General features: G+C 49.7%; 1 non-coding gene across 1 annotated transcript; it reads left to right on the top strand.

The window, feature by feature from the left end:
• The first annotated feature begins 10077 nt into the window (after positions 1-10077).
• On the top strand, positions 10078-10281 carry LOC134413664 (small nucleolar RNA SNORA74). Its single transcript, XR_010026562.1, has one exon. It is a non-coding gene; the product is annotated as a small nucleolar RNA SNORA74 (small nucleolar RNA).
• Positions 10282-10647: the final 366 nt, after the last annotated feature.

Raw genomic sequence — 10647 nt, forward strand, 5'->3', positions numbered from 1 at the left:
TTATCTTACAGTCTGAAGAGCAAAAAATAGTTTTCAAATCAAAGCAAAAATGGTATTTTTAGGCATTTTCTTTAAAAAAGCCTATCTGGAGGTTTCTGTCCTAATTAAGAATGATTATTGGTTTTCTTTTTTTCTTAATGGAATAAGCTGTTCCTAGTTAGCTCTGCTCTAAAACATTGGGTTGATGTTGATGTGCCCACCCATCTGCCCCAGCACCTGACCCCAGGACCCCAGGGCTGTGCTCACACCACCCCACTCTGCGTGTCAGCACTGCCTGAAATCCCTGGGGTTTGAGTCAGGCTTTATAAAACTCACAGAACTAAAGCAAATTCCTTGCTGCCAGGAGACCTGGTGGGGCACTGGAAGGACACAGGTGTGTTTGGTGGGCCTTTGCAGGTCTCAATTCCTGAGGCAGGCTGATTGTGGTGCCCACACTCGGGCAAGGCAGCTGCAACCCCCCCTTGTACGTTTGACCCTGTGGCTGATGCCATGGAATTGCCACAGATCCCAGCAGGGGTTTGCATCCTGGGGGATCCTCTCCACACGATTAGCAGATCACCTTTATCACACTGAGACAGTGGCTTGGGATCTGGTAGATGAATAGCAGAGCTTGTGGTTTGTGATCTGTCCTCTGGCCAAGGAGAAGCTCAGAAGGAGGAGAGGAGGGTGGAAGAGGAAGGGAGCAAAGCTCAAGGGCTCTGCCAGAGATGAAATGGAAAAAGGAGTTGCTGTGCAGCAGTTTCAGCCCAGAACAGAGGGAACTGCACGGGCTCCTCGAGCTGCCCAAGGGCATTTTGAACAACAAAACCAGCAAGCTCTGACAGGGCCAGGAGACCCAGGCAAGAGTGAATGGACAGAGGGGCTGCAGGGTCCCACAGGCAGGGTCCCACAGGCAGGGCACGCTCCTGCCCAGCCACATCCAGAGTGGCACTGCCCTTGCTGCTGCTGCACCACCCCTCTGGCAGCCTGATCGGGGTTATGTAACCTTTCCTGACTGCTCTTTCCCCCGATCAAGTGAGGTTGCTGCTCCAGCTCCCTGCAAGGAGCAGCCGGAGCAGCCTTTCCTGAGCTGCCCAGAGGGACACAGCCAGTCCCAGCCTCCGAGGCAGCTGAGCAGCAGATCCTGCCCCACTGCCACCCCCGGGGAGCTGTGCTGGCAGAGCTGGCACCCAGGACATGGCACCAAGCCCCGGTGGGACGCTGCAGGCCCTTGGCCAGGGAAGGAGATGGTTGGATCATGGGTTCTTCCTGCAGGGAGCAACTGGTGGGTGAAGCCTGGAGCACCCACTCACACGTGGGAGCAGACACAGGGGATAACACACTGCACCAGTGCTTTATGCACCTAACTCAAAATAAGCTTTCTTTTTAAAAAACATATCTAAGAAGAATGATTTTTCTCTCATGTTTTTGTTATTATTTTGAAGTTATAAATTATTGAAACAAATTATTCTCACTGCTCTCCCAAATCATTCTCAGGCAAAGAAAAGGCAGCTCTACCTTCAACACTGCTTTGTAACAAAATGAGTCAGATTCATTTTGCTCATGATTTGCCCTTGGCTCCCTTTGTCCATGTCTTAAACTACATCCTGGCTCGGTCTGATTAGCAGCGTGTCCTCGGAGGCAGAGGAGGCCCTGCAAGAGCCCGAGGTATTGCAGGTCAAGATTAAAGTGCTCTGCATGACATTCACTGTCAAAGGTGTAACTGGCTTAACTCAGTGCAATTAGATGGCTCAGGGGTTACACAGTAACGGCAGCAGTGTTTCAGTGCAGCTGATTAAGGCACAGCCCTGGCGTTAAAGGATGTGATTAAAAGGCAGTGTCAGGACTGAGACCTGGCAGAAGAGCTCAGCGGGCAGGGTTAAATCCACAGCTTCTCCTGGGGTTGGACACCCCAGGGCCTGGAAAAGATCTCCAAGTATCAGTTGAGCCAGCTCAGATTTTAGGTCTGGAATGCCATCTTGTGATGGCAGTGGGGAAGTGGAAATGGCCCCTCTGTGGAGGCAGAGGAGATGATGGAATTACAGAACGGGTTGGGTCAGAAAAGACCATAAAAATAATTTTATTCCTCCCCCTGCCATGGCAGGGACACCTCCCACTGTCCCAGGCTGCTCCCAGCCCCAATGTCCAGCCTGGCCATGGGCACTGCCAGGGATCCAGGGGCAGCCACAGCTGCTCTGGGCACCCTGGCAGGGCCTGCCCACCCTCACAGGGAACAATTCCTGATTCCCAATCTCCCATCCATCCCTGCCCTCTGGCAGTGGGAGCCATTCCCTGTGTCCTGTCCCTCCATCCCTTGTCCCCAGTCCCTTTCCAGCTCTCCTGGAGCCCCTTTAGGCCCTGGAAGGGGCTCTGAGCTCTCCCTGGAGCCTTCTTTTGTCCAGGTGAGCACCCCCAGCTCTCCCAGCCTGGCTCCATGGCAGAGCGGCTCCAATCCTGGGAGCATCTCCATGGCCTCTCTGGACTCGCTCCAACAGCTCCAGGTCCTTCTGATGCTGGAGCAGCTCTGCAGGGGTATCTCACAAGGGCAGAATAGAGGGGGACCATCCCCCCCTCACCTGCTGCCTGTGGAGAGTATTATTAATAATTGGTTAGCTGAGAAAGGCCATGCTGACATAATGCTGCTGGTTAACCTGAAAGAGGGAAGTCAGCAGTCAGCAGGATGAAAGGAGATCCACAGTTTTGGGGTACATTCAAACAGGTGGTAGTTTCAACTATCTTGACAGGAGGATCTGCCAATAAAGCCATGAACTCAGCAAAACAATTAGGATGCTGGGCAAAGGATGAGCTGAACAAGACATCACAAATTCTAGACATGCTAACCGCAGATGTGCAGAGTGTTAACCATGCTGTTTTGCAAAATAGAGCTGCTGTAGATTTTTTGCTCTTAGCACAAGCGCATGGATGTGAAGAGTTTGAGGGAATGTGTTGCATGAATCTGTCTGATCATTCGGTGTCCATTCACACTAAGATAAAAGAACTGCAACAGGGACTTCACAATCTCAAGGAAGAAGAAGGTTTAGGAATTGACGAATGGCTTAAAAGCTTAGGACTTGGGCCATGGCTGAGGAACCTTGTGATCTATGCTATAGGGCTACTGGGTGTAATTTTACTGTTTTTGCTTATTTTGCCTTGTATCTTTAACTGTATTCAGAACATGGTCAGCCGTACAATAGCAAAAACCTTGCAAACTAATCTCCTTGCTCAAGAAGAAATCGGGAGTATCTTTGTGTTTCCTCACCTACAGGGACTTTGTGGGTGCCTGCTAAGTGGACTAAACCTGTTTTTGATGCAGCCTCTGGTGGACCACCTCATGGAGGAGGACAAGGAGCGACTGGGGAAGAAACTGCTTCTAGTCCTACAACTGCTACTGCTACAGTTGAAGGGACACTCGAAAGCGGTGGACAGAGCACTGACACGTCACTATCGGACAGCCAAGGAGTTGATTGGTTTTATTGACTCATTATCAACTTTTCGCTTAACAAATCCAGCGAAACTACATTGCCTTGACTGTCACAGTCCACATTGTGCTGCCTGGAGAGCTCTACGTTGTGGGGGTTGTGAAAGAACTTTTTGGATAGAACAATCATTATTACGGGATTTGTGGTGTCATACTTGTGAACTCGAGCACACATGGGGAAAAAGCTGGCAAGATGAATTAAGGAGACAAACAGGGCAAAACGCATATATAGCTCTAAATCTTTATGAGTCTCCTGAACAGAAAGTTCTTGCTTACTATCGATGGGAGGTACAATGTGTTGTGAATAGAATTAAGGTTCAAAGTAAATCACATATAGTCTCTGTAAGGTGTAGAAAATTAGTGCCTTTAACACAGAGCTCGATTGTAGGGCCCTTCAAGGGGAATCCTGATAGAGCACTCGATTGCTGCATTGAAAAGTTGCAGAAATTGAGTTTGCAAGTGGCAGGACCAGTAAAATCAGGAGCAGCAAGATTGAAGATAGATAAGAAAAGGAAGGCAGGAAAGGGAACGACCTCATCTAAATAAGGCTATTGGTGATTGCTAATTAATTTTCTATGATTAGGACAATTTTACAGTTGTGGGACCCTCGAGAGGATATAGTTGTTGAGGAAGATAACGAACAAGAACTACGATTACGAAATAAGATACACCTTGTGTTAAAGAAAGACCTTGAGCTGTTAGCCTCATATAGTAAAAAGGCTGAAGAGGCTTTGCAATCACCACCATTGAATTGGTTACATTGAATTGAAGAAACAGACTTTCATACTGGTCCTTACTTACATTCGCTTCCTTGTTATGTTTGTAAAAGGGATGTTGATAAGTGCTATGCATGGATAGCTTTGCATTGTGCAGATTGTAATCAGGTTTATTGGTATTCACAGAGGTCACTAGGATATTTATGGTGTGGACCTTGTTTTGGAAGGTGGATTCGAAATTTTATCTGGGTTAGAGCTCTTGAACAAAGTACTGGCCTGCCAGGACGGACAGGATTACAGCTTTTTGAGAGTGCAGAACAAGTGGTTATAGCATATCTTAGGTGGAAGTTGCAGGAAATACTTAGAATATTTGAAATTACTAAAGCCTCACGTATCATAGCAGCTCGCTGTAAAGCTGATTTGCCTTCAAACTTATCTCATGCTATACCTGTGAGCAAGGATGCTGATTTAGAATTAGATCAGTATATTCAAAAATTGACTCAGCCTTACAATAGACAATATAGCAAACCAGGGAAAAGACAACAAAGAAAAACAAAGCAAGCAGAAAGAAAAATGAGGTTTGTTTTTATTATACTGCTCAATGCTGTAGCAAGTGAAGCAGTAGGAGTAACACGTTTTAGTCAGCCAAGAGAAAATTTATGGGTGACACTTGCTAATCAAACTAACCAATCATCACTTTGTCTTAGTCTTGGAGGAGTCACTAACCCATTTCGAACATGCCTGGTGGGACTTCCGGTGTGGTCTCCTGGAGAATTTTGCGGTTTGATAAGCAATCGAACCTTATGTATGCCTAACATGTCAAACATCAAATTGCCGGTGCAACAAGGGTATACTGCAGGTCAGAGTGATGGCTATCGTCAATGTTTACTGATCCAATCACTTAACACTCCTTTGCATTCTCCTCCTGAGGAATTGGATCTTTTTGGCAATACAAACGCCAGCATGTCTAACACTACAGCTGGCGGATGGTTTAGCTTCGAATTTTCGGATGCTCAGAAATCAAACCGACCTAAAGAAACATGGGCCACCCTAGATTCCTGAATGTGAGTGGAATCTCTTCGCAGCATTACAGTAAATGTAACAGCACAAAAATCACGGCACCGATGAAATTACCCACAGGAATATTTTTGATTTGTGGAGACAGGGCGTGGAATGGTATACCAGCTAAACCACAGGGTGGACCCTGCTATTTGGGAAAATTGTCATTGTTTCACCCTAATGTGTCCTTGCTAATGCAGCTGAGTCACAATTCAAACAGGAAAAGACGTAGCATCCATGACTTGGACTGCAGCCAGATAGGAGATCCACAGTTTTGGGGTACATTCAAACAGGTGGTAGTTTCAACTATCTTGCCAGGAGGATCTGCCAATAAAGCCATGAACTTAGCAAAACAATTAGGATGCTGGGCAAAGGATGAGCTGAACAAGACATCACAAATTCTAGACATGCTAACCGCAGATGTGCAGAGTGTTAACCATGCTGTTTTGCAAAATAGAGCTGCTGTAGATTTTTTGCTCTTAGCACAAGGGCATGGATGTGAAGAGTTTGAGGGAATGTGTTGCATGAATCTGTCTGATCATTCGGTGTCCATTCACATTAAGATAAAAGAACTGCAACAGGGACTTCACAATCTCAAGGAAGAAGAAGGTTTAGGAATTGACGAATGGCTTAAAAGCTTAGGACTTGGGCCATGGCTGAGGAACCTTGTGACATATGCTATAGGTCTACTGGGTGTAATTTTAATGTTTTTGCTTATTTTGCCTTGTATTCATGGTCAGCTGTACAATAGCAAAAACCTTGCAAACTAATCTCCTTGCTCAAGAAGAAAATGGGGGAAATGTGGAGAGATTTATTAATAATTGGTTAGCTGAGAAAGGCCATACTGACATAATGCCGCTGGTCAAGCTGAAAGAGGGAAGTCAGCAGTCAGCAGGCTGAAAGGAGAAGTCAGCAGTCAGTGACCAATGACAGGCAAGGACAGAATGCCCTTGCCACAACATGAGGATAGGGAATAGAGATTCTTCCTGAGAATATGTAGAAAGTATCAAAAGTATAACCATAAGAATGCAGAAAGTAGGCGTAGTTGCTGATATGTAACTGACCAATCCTGAGCTCAACTTTTGCAATATGTATGAAGCTCATTATGAACTGTATTTAACCCGCCGTACTGATCAATAAAATTAGGCCTGTGATGATCTAATTGATGTCCTGGTTCCCTTCCGTCGACAGCTGCCCACTCCTCTGTGGGTGCAGCCCAGCACAGGGGAGTTTCTGGGCTGCCACTGTTGGCTCATGTCCAGCTTTTCATCCATTATATCCTCCAAGTCCTTCTTTGCTGGTCAATGAGCTCTTCTCCCAGTCTGTGCTCATGTGTGGGGTATCCCTGATCTGGGTGCAGCACCTCAAAGAGGAAAAGGCACCATCGAGGCCATGGCTGCCCTGCCTTCTGCTGTGTGGGAGCCAAGCAAGGCTGGTGTCACTCACAGGGCAGTGCAAGCACCAACACCCATGGGGTGTCATCATCACGGGCCCCAGCCATGACAGACACCAGGGGGATAAAAGTTCTTCTCACCAAAGCCTGAACGTGCTTGGCTGTGGGGCTGGAGGTGACCACCATGGTAAATGATGATGTACATCCACAGATCTTTTCTTCCATAGGTTTACTGAATTTTCTTCCTCTTCCCACAGTACTACTCTGTCTTTTTCTCCAGTGACTGACAGTGTGGCCAAATGGTGTTGAGCCAAAATCTGATTGGTACAGAAGGATCACAGTAGCAGCCCTGCAGTGCCAGAGCTGAGCAGTGACGGGGGGCAGGCAGTGAGCCCTGGGCACGGGTGTGTTCAGGGCTGAGGTGACAGTAAAGGATCTCTCTTTCTGCCACAGGAGCTGCAGACATCAGCTACATGGGGGATGTCCCACCCCAGGCTTGGAGCACACGTCTTTTGAAGCACTACAGCTCCATGCCAGTGCAGATCTCTTGAGTGGATGCACTGTGCCAGCAGACAGTGCTCATGTCCTGGTTTAACCCATCCTGCTAATTTATGGGAGCAAAATCACTCAGATGTGATTCCTCCTTTATGCTGCAACTGAACATTCACTCAACAGAGGTTACCCAGGCTTCTGGAGCCAGTTGAGTTGCTTTGAACACAAGCTGCAGGGCTGTGCTGGGATGCAGGGAGCTCAGGGGAGGCTGTGCCTAGACTAGAGGAACTCTCCAGGAGGCTTGCTGGGCTTTTGTTTTGTAGTAACTCATATCTCTAATCTGGCTTGGAACAAAGCTTCTCAGTCCTTTCAGGCCTTGCCACGACACTTGCAGGAGAAAAGGAGGCTCTGTTTAGTGGTCAGCAAGCCAAGATGAACAACAGGGACTGGCTGCAGCTAATGCAGAGAGCACATTCCTGTGACAGAAAAGGGCTTCACCCCCATGGCAGAGCGGCTCTGCTGTGTTTCATCTGGTTTGATGCTTTTCACCCAAAGTTCACAAATGATGTGCAGGCCTTTGTTTGAGCCCCCCTCCAAGGCCAGCAAGCAGAGACAAAGCTGTGCACACAGAGGGAATCTATACTGGGAAGTGAGAGACTGGTCCTGGCACTGAGAGTTGCTGAGTTCTGGTATTTGGCATTCAGGAAGCTTTTGAAGTATCTCCCCAGTCCTGCTGAAAATGTCTTATTAAAGAGACAAAGCATATTAATTTGGGCCTCATGCTGGGCTAATGAATTAAAGAGTTCTAAACTGAAGCTGTGGCTTAGGGTCTTGGCAGAGTCATCATCCATGCCTGTGTGGGCACGTGCCCTTGGCCATGGGCAGCGAGACCCCCAGGAACAAGAGCATGAAGTGTTCTGTGTCTGCTCTTACCTGTCTCTCCCCCAGACAGGTTTTGCTGTGCTGCACTGGGCATAGCTGGGAAACCTGTTCCTCACCAGGTTCATCAGTGACAGGGGAAGCACCGAGCTCCTTCTGCTCAGCACCAGCCTCTGTCCCTGCACACAGCAGTGTCCTGGGCACAACAAGCTCAGAGCTTCCCAGGACAAGGCAGGATCAGGCTGAGCTGGAGAGGAGCACCCCACATCCAGGAAGAATAGCTGCCTGCTTGGGCTGAAAATAGACCATGAAACATTTGAAGAAGACAGAGCTGGAGTGGATGATTGCCTGAGGCAAGGCACAGCTCCAGCTGAGTTCACTGCTGAGCTCTGAGAGCATAAGCACATGAGGAGCATGGGGGAGGGATGCCAGGCTTTCTGGGAAGGCCTTCAAGTGTCTCAATGGAGCACAAAGCACAGAGAAAAACTTCCTTTGAATGGATCCCCAGCAAGGGAGTTACAGTTACACTGCTGTGCCCAGACATGGATACACAGAGCACTGGGCTGATGTTACAGCATCCAGTGGAGGTCAGGGAAGGTGTGGAATTGTGCTTCTCCCAGCAAGGCACTTGGCAGCACCACAGCTTTTTCTCTGCTTATTTCAGGGCTGGATTTTTGTTGCTGGCAGCTGTTTCTGAGCTGACACTTCTAGCTCCTGTGCCCGAAGTGGGACACATCAGGGGCAAGCAGAGGCAGCTCACCGGCCCTCTGCTTCCCATGAGCCGGTGCTTGAGTTCAGTTCTCCCAGCTCCACAGATCGTGTTCCTGCTCCGGCTCTGTCAGGGATGCTGGAAGTGTCCAAGGCCAGGTCGGACAGGGACTGGAGCAACTGGGACAGTGGAAGGTGTACCTGCCCATGGCAGGGAGTGGGACGAGACGATCTTAAAGTCCCTCCCGGTGCCTGATTACCGAGGGTTTTTCCCCGCCCCGGGGGGAGCGGCCGAAGCGAGCGGGGCGGTGTCTGTGGAATCACCCCGGCAGCGTGGATAGGACTGCGCCTTTTCTGCCCCTGCCGCTGTGTGGAGATGAAGCGGTTCTGGGGGGCTGGGCTTCTTCAGCTCGCCGCCATGAGGGCCAGGAGCGGCTCTGGCGGGCCGGGCTCCCTCTCCATGAGGGTAGGGAGGGGCTCTGGCGGGCTGGGCTCCTTCAGCTCGCCGCCGTGAGGACAAGGAGCAGCTCTGGCAGGCTGGGCTCGTTCAGCTCGCCGCCGTGAGGGCAAGGAGCGGCTCTGGCGGGCCGAGCTCCCTCGCCATGAGGGGCCACCACCGCCATGAGGTGAGGGGGGGGGGGGCGGGTACAGGGCACGGGTGGCGGCGGCAGCGGGGCTGGAGACCGGGGCTCCGGGGCAGGAAAGCGCCACCTGAAATACTCACTGCCTCCTATTTAGCTGTTCGGCCGGGGGACTGGGGATGTTGCTCGGCTGTGCGGTTCAGCATTAATTCCTCAGCCTTTCGCTCGGTGTGCTGGCTTTTGTCCTCTGCCACAAGCCAGGCCGCTGCTGTTGAGCTTTGTGAATACAGATTGAACTAATGGCTTATTTGTGATGTTTCTGCTGTCCTCTCTTTAGGCCTTCAGCCGATGACCGATGGCGGTGACCCGCCCGAAGGAGCAGCTCTGAGGTGCCCCGGCCCCGTGGCGTGTGGAACCCCGAACTGAGCTGTGCTGAGCTGTGCTGGGACAGCCGGGGAGGCGCTCCGGGAGGGCTCTGGAGCCTGCGAGAGCAGATGTGAAGGGATAACCTGCCCGTGGGACACAGCAAGAGCTCTGGAACCACATGGGTGAGGTGTGACCGTGAGCCAGCCTGGGAAAATGGGCAAAAATATTTTGCTGTCTTAAAGGCCTCTGCTGGCTCCTGTGCTAGCCTCAGGTCCTCAGGGTGGAAATAACGTGGTTTATCCAGAAATAAGTTTAGCTTATCTATTCCTCTTGCTGGATGAAGCCTTGATGAGAGTAGGCATCATCAGAAAAGTGCCTCCACATTTTTTCTGCACTGTAAACCCCCCAGTTCTGGGGTTTTTGTCTCCCAGCAGTAGTCAGCTGCCCGTGGCTGCTCAGTGCCTGTGCCAGTGTTATGCTGCTGGGAGAGAAAGGTGCTGCTAAGCTTTCCTGGCACCAGCGAGGCCGTCTTGGTGCTCAGTGGTGCCAGGTTTTGGCAGCACTCTGCATGCCTGAGAGTGGAGTAACTCCTGCCCGTGGAGACAGGTGACTAGACTGTGAGTGTTCATGCAGCAACAGGCAGCTTTATTGAGATCTAACTTCCTTATATAGATAAGAAGGCCCATGAAGGTAATCCTCATTGGCTGAGCCAGTTACTACTCAGCTAACCAGCCAATAGCAGCCTGAGTCTCCAATGGCCTGGGCCTGCTCTTACTGGTCGAATTACATAAGCAAGGTAATTATATAATAAATCACTTATGAAGTTGGAATTATTTATACTGTGTGGCCTACAGGCCAGATGTAGAGCATCACAGAGGAATAGCTCATAAATATGGAACTTGTGTGTGTCATAAAACCTCTGTTCGCATGATGGAGGAAGGCTCCTCCAAGTGATCAGTGCTGCAATAAAAATGAATGCTTTTTGATACTCAAACT

This window comes from Melospiza melodia, unplaced genomic scaffold, assembly GCF_035770615.1.
Source record: "Melospiza melodia melodia isolate bMelMel2 unplaced genomic scaffold, bMelMel2.pri scaffold_47, whole genome shotgun sequence".
Taxonomy (NCBI): Eukaryota; Metazoa; Chordata; class Aves; order Passeriformes; family Passerellidae; genus Melospiza; species Melospiza melodia.